General features: G+C 33.3%; 1 long non-coding RNA gene across 1 annotated transcript; it reads left to right on the forward strand.

Annotated features, from left to right (window-relative positions):
• Positions 1-4,999: 4,999 nt before the first annotated feature.
• On the forward strand, positions 5,000-5,833 carry LOC109222098. The gene is made up of 2 exons (XR_002067353.1): positions 5,000-5,167; positions 5,574-5,833. It is a non-coding gene; the product is annotated as an uncharacterized LOC109222098 (long non-coding RNA).
• Positions 5,834-6,446: the final 613 nt, after the last annotated feature.

Here is a 6,446-nt window from a genome sequence, read left to right on the forward strand (position 1 = left end):
TTGCATTGATATCGTGATGCACGAGGTTTCTGCAGTGCGATTGTTGATATTGTGATGCACGAGGTTTCTACCGTGCGGTTGTTGATATTGTGATGCACGAGGTTTCTGCCGTGCGATATTTGATACTGTGATGCACGAGGTTTCTGCCGTGCGACTGTTGGTACTGTGATGCACGAGGTCTCTGCCGTGCAGTTGTTGTTGAAGGGTTGCACGAGGTCTTTGCCGTGCTATTATTGCTATTGATGTGTTGCACATGCGGCGTAATAAGGCGGGATATGTTATATGCTTATATGTGGGTTGCGCATGTGGCGAAATAAGGTGGGAACATTGTGATGCACGTGTGGCGAAATAAGGCGGTGCTTATTATGTTATTAATTGCACACGTGGCGTAATAAGGTGGGCTATGTCAGGGGTTGATTGTAAAGAATTGTGACGGCCTGTGGAGGCATTCCTATTTGTTTTATATTGTGATTGTGGGTTGCTTACCTGTATGAGCGTTACCGCTTGGAAGTTGTGAGGAAACATTCGTACGTGCGGTCCGTTCCCCTTTATGTTTTCTAATTGGTAGAATTCTTGTTAAAAACACTTGCACAAGCATACACGTAGCCGAACACTCCTATTAGAGGTGAATTCCTCCTGATTTTTTTTCTAAGGGTGAAGGTACGCCCTCGTTATCCACTATATTTGGGAGAGTGGCCCTAGTTAGCCAGTTAGTTGTCAGCATGACCATGAGATTGATGGGGCACAGGATGCCAGTTGTTAGATTTCAGATGCTGGTTCTTCGCGAGTTGTGGTTTGTCCGAGACTTGGTGAAATTGTGGAAAGAGTTGGGTAAGACCTTGGTGAACATCATTGTAGGATATGAGTTATTGACTTGTTTTCCCCTTGCTGTGTTGTGACCTTAGGATTTGGATTGTGATTCTGCCGTCATTTCGTATCCTCATTTATTATATTCTCGTTGTTACTTGTTGTATTTTTCCCTTATTGTGAATTGTAGCATTCTTGGTCATTCATGCAGTCTTTACATATTTATGTCGTTTCCATTATTCCTATGATTATACTGTTTATTGACCGGTAGGTGCCTTGACTGTTCCTCGTCACTACTCCACCGAGGTTAGTCTTGATACTTACTGGGTACCACCGTGGTGTGCTTATGCTACTCTTCTGCACATTTTTGTTGTGCAGATACAGGTACTCCCACTCAGTTCTGTCAGCCTTGGGAGGAGGCGTATCGGTAGAGACTTCGAGGTATATCTGCTACATCCGCAGACCGAGGAGTCCCTTTCCAACTTTCTGTAATAAGTATAGCTATTTCAGTATTTCTCCTTTGTATAGATATTCTTGAGTCAGAGCCTCCTATGTATCCCTTAGCTTGTGATTTGTGAGTTTCCGGGTTTTGGGAATTGTTTTAGACTTGTGATGTTGAGTTGTACTTGCCATGCGGCATTCAGTACAGTTTCCTTTAGATATTTGATTTGATTTTCTCTATTTTTCCTCAATTATTATATTTTCGCAAATGTTAGGCTTACCTGGTCATGGGGACCAGGTGCCGTCATGACATGTTCACGGTTGATGGACTAGGGTCGTGACATTGACGTAAGTGTGCTTAAAGAAGTGGGGGGCTTATATATATTGATGTGAAGATGGAGTTATTGTTTGACATAAGTATGGGGTTTTAAATGTTAAAGTGTATGTATTAAAGTGCTTAGGGAGGTGTAGTCACTCTTATATCTAAATGTATCCTACCCATCCCTCAGCCTACATTACAACCAAATAAAGTCCTACTTGATCCTAGACTGAATGAGCTCGATTAGTAGAGTAGTACACTACGGGCAAGCCTATGGTGCATCTTTTGTGGCATATGAATGTTTTTTCTGAGAGTGAGTGAATTCTTTCTATCTTGTGTTCCTAAATGTTCTTAAATTTTATTGTGTGGGACTACTCTCATTGGTTGTGTGAGGGCACTTGATTCATGAAGGAAAAGCAATGTCATTGACCTCTATGTTAGAGTAAGTGGGCGAGTGATAATGCGTGGTACTTGTGAGTCAAATCTTGAGGTTAAGATTACGCTTTTGTGCTTAATCTATTTTAAATATTCTTGGCATAATGAATTAGGAGAGTTGTTTAAAAAGGTCGTGTCTATATAAAGTGAAGTTTGATTGCTCGAGGACGAGCAATGGTTTAAGTGTGGGGTGTTGATGATAGGCTATAATTACGTATTTTAGTCGCTTGTTACACTCTAATTTACAGCACTTTAATTGAGTTTGAGCTTTAATCGTTAGTGTTTTGCACTAAATATGTGTTTTATGCCTTGTAAGAGTGATTCCGAGCTATGTAGATATTATGGAATGAATTCAAGTGATTTGGAGCTTTGAAGTCTGAGTAAAAGCCCAAGGAATTAAGCCGGGATCGTGTTTGGAGGTCGTGTACCAAGTCCGGATGTTAAAAGAGGACGAAATAAGTTCACTCTGAGAAAATTACATTGTCGCGCCGCATGGGGCGCTGCAAGGCGTGGCGCAGCAATGTAAAATGCTGCCTGACTCGAAAATATGAAGCTGCAGATAAAATGCACTACCGCGCCGCATGGTGCGGCGCAGCCTGCGGCGCGGCTGTCCAATTTTTACAGAGCTAAGTCCTAGTTCGCGCAGGAATGGTTTTTTTCATTTGTGCCCGACTCTACTTGGTATGAATACATGTAAAAATGCTATTTTGAGAGGTTGGACATATTTTTGACACAGATTCGATCTAAAGAGGCAGAGACACAATAGGAGCAAGGCGGGGAATTCTTTTACGAGTTTTTCCTTCCTCTTCCTATTTTTCATTGTTGGTTATGACTTTTAGTAGTGTAGTTTTACATGCTATTATGAATAGCTAATTTGTTATCTAGAGTTTCGATAGAACCTTTTGTAGGATAAATTCTTGTTATGTTTTTATATAATTGAGCCGTAGCTTTTCTCTATTTGTTCAACTACGTTTATATTGTGGTTGGTTGAAGAGCTCTCAATTAGCTGTGCCTATTTAGTATGTATTACTCGGGAGAGAGTGCATATTTAGGTAGTTATTGAACAACATCACTCCCAAAGTATAAGAGGGATCTATAACTGCGGGTTTAAAGGCGGGATTAGGGATAACGAAGCCTTGGGTGCAATCTAAAGTGAGCTGTAATAAACAAAGCCAGCTAGTATAACTCGGGAGAGTATGTCTAGTAAATTATCGTAATTACTCGGGAGAGAATTACAACACGCAGAGCGCTCATGATCGGTAGAGAATACTTAGGCGAAATTATAGAAGACATAGCGGGAAGGATTCCGACAATTGGGGAAATCATAACTCTAGACCTCCTTAATCTTTTCTCCAACTTGTAGTATCTTTAGTGTTAATTTATTATTTTAATTTGTTAGTTAGTTAGTTAAACACAAGAATCTTAATATCTATAAGTTAGGAATTGTTCAAGCTTGTGTTCTTGGTGATAGTGAACAATTGTAGCTAAGCCTTAGTTCTCCGTGGGATTCGACTCCGGACTTTTAGACCGAATTATATTTGCAGCGACCGCTTATCCTTTTTAGGACTAGAGTTGGGCGTGATCATTATGAAAATTGAATTTTAACTATACAAATTAGAGTTTTTCAAAATAACAGAAAATATAGTAATTATATATAAATTGAAATAAATTGAAGTATTAATAAACTTTAAGTATGCAAAAGTTAATTTTATTAGGACATTTGTATGCCTATTTGTAACCTCAAAACTTATCAATTTACTTTTTATTTATCAAACTAATATTTTATTTTATTGCAACTTGTTATTTTTGGACGTTAATTTTATATATATATATATATATATATATATATATATATATATATATATAGTCTTTAAGTATTTTTAATAAGTACTTAGAATAATTTCATATATCTAATGATTCATTTTTAAATACTTGCTCATATATTGAAGAACTTTGTGATGGTTTTGGTGCATTTAGTTTTGATAAATGACCAAAGCTGCAAATACATACAATGAACATATTTAACACTACAAAAAAATTTGTGATATCATAATTCATATTAAGTTTTATATAATCTTGCTATAGATATTTCAAAGAATTACGAAGTTAATTGATACTTAAGTCCATAGGAAAACTAATTCTATTATAATTCTTATGAATATAATGGAATTATAGCTAATTTGTGTGGATGCCTATTTTTGTAGAATTTAAACAACTATAATCTTGTGTGTGTGTATAACTAAATATACTTTCTTAATAAGTTTTTAATTGTCATTTTTATTTATACATTGAATATACGAATTGAGAATTAACTATGATAAAAATATATGAAGAGGATTATGTTTCTCTTGTGACTATTAGTTGATATTTTATAATATTTACATAATTCGATATTATTAAGTTTCACTTCAAAAAAAAAAAAATCATATGCTCGATAACTTGATATAGGAGTGTATAACCAAACTAACTAGTATAACATATTTCTTTTTAAGAATATTATACTTATATTTTTCTATAAAATTCAAATAAGTATTTAATTAATTTTCATTAGATTTGAATAAGCAATATCAAATGGTCACTGTACACTCAGTTTAGATAAAAAGAAAGTTGTATATTTAACGATCTAATACTATTTTAATAACTTAATAACTATCATAATCTAATTAAACACTAAAATTAAGAAGTTAATATAATTTAAATAGGAGTAAATTACAAAACTAACAATATCATATAGGAAGAAAAAAGTTGTAAGGAATATACTATATTATAGAATTATCTTTATTTCATGCAAGATGATTTTTCTATTTTACTTAGTGTAAATTATGTATTTAATTTTTTTCATTTCCCATAGATAATTTTCTTACTTATTGTATTCGTTAGTACTTACATTTCTCTTATTTATGGTATTTGTATTAAGAAATAAAGGGAAGAAAATATATATTAACAAAAGAAAATGAATATAAAGCTCAATTGGCCCAAACCAAAATCCGCAAAACCTAATGAAATTATAAAAACTTCAACCTAAGTATGCGTTCCTTTTCAGCCGCCAACCCCATTACTCCCTTTTCCCGTTTCTTTCTTTTACAACGTTCTCTCTTCTTCACGTGAACGGAGCAAATCAACGGAATCGCTGGCTATATAGCCCGATGCCTTCTCTCTTTTCAGGTATGTTTATATATCTACATCTTAAGATTTCTCAATGCCCATACACTTACTTGAGTTGAATTTTGGGATTTATATTCTAACAATTTGATAGTTATTATATCCTATTGTGATAGGTAGTGAGTGAAACCTTTAAGATTATAACGTAATGTTGGGAGAAGTCATAGTTCGTCGAAAAAACATTAAAAAATGAGATAAAAATTCTTTCAGAAGTTTTTAAAAAAGCATACAGGTTTAGTTTCTTGTCTTGTTGCTTTCCTCTTGTTATATGCTAAAAATTCTTTTACACATTTTCTCTCTTTGAACGTTCTTCTAGCATTTTTACAAGTCAAACTTTCATCTTAGTATTAATGTTTCTTTTGGTTCCCTCATTCTTTTGTGCTAATTATTGTTTCTTTTGATTTTACAGGGTATATTTAATCTATTGAATGCAAGAAGATGAAGGATTCAAAATTGATACAAAGAGTAAAATTACTTCATCCTTGGCTACAGAGATCAAATACTTTGAATTTAGTTTTGTTTTGATGTGGAACCCTTCAAAATTTTATAGATCGTAGTTAAATAACCGATTGTACTTTAGATAGACAATTGTATATTTTACAATTAATTTTTAAAACTATCTAGATGACAATTTGTATAATAAAGTGATATTCAAAATTTATTACTGTATGTTTCTATGGTTTGATCAAAGATGTATGCATATGAAAATTTTGAATTTTTTACAAATATTTAGTGAGGCAAAAAAAAGAGAAATAGCAAAGCATAGGACATAAAACTTTATTATCACTAATAAACTATTTTCTTTATAAATAAAAAGAAAATATAATAAAAATTTAGTCACCAAATAAACATAATAAAAATATCTAATCGGGAGAATTACACAAAAATACAGTCCACTTACATACATTGCAGCAGAATAACGCAGTTACAACTTTGCAAATCTGTAGCCCATTAATAATAGGCCAACGTTTGAAAAATAAGCATTTTTTTCTTTCTTTTTTTATTTTGCAGATCTTCAAGCACGAAAATTCGGTGATTTTTTATTGTTCTTCCCCAAGTTTGTATCTATTTCTATTCCAGCTACCAAAAATTCAAATTCATATATAATGCAACTTGAAAACCTTAAGTTTTCTTTTTTTCCAAGTTCCAAATAGCATAAATAAAAAATAAAAATTGAAAAAATTATTGCACGTTCCGATTTATACATAGATTGAACATATAAAATTTTAATTTTAGATTTAACTACACATGTGCATTACATGTATAATGATGTATAACTTTG

The sequence above is a fragment of the Nicotiana attenuata genome, unplaced genomic scaffold (assembly GCF_001879085.1).
Source record: "Nicotiana attenuata strain UT unplaced genomic scaffold, NIATTr2, whole genome shotgun sequence".
NCBI classification, from domain to species: domain Eukaryota; kingdom Viridiplantae; phylum Streptophyta; class Magnoliopsida; order Solanales; family Solanaceae; genus Nicotiana; species Nicotiana attenuata.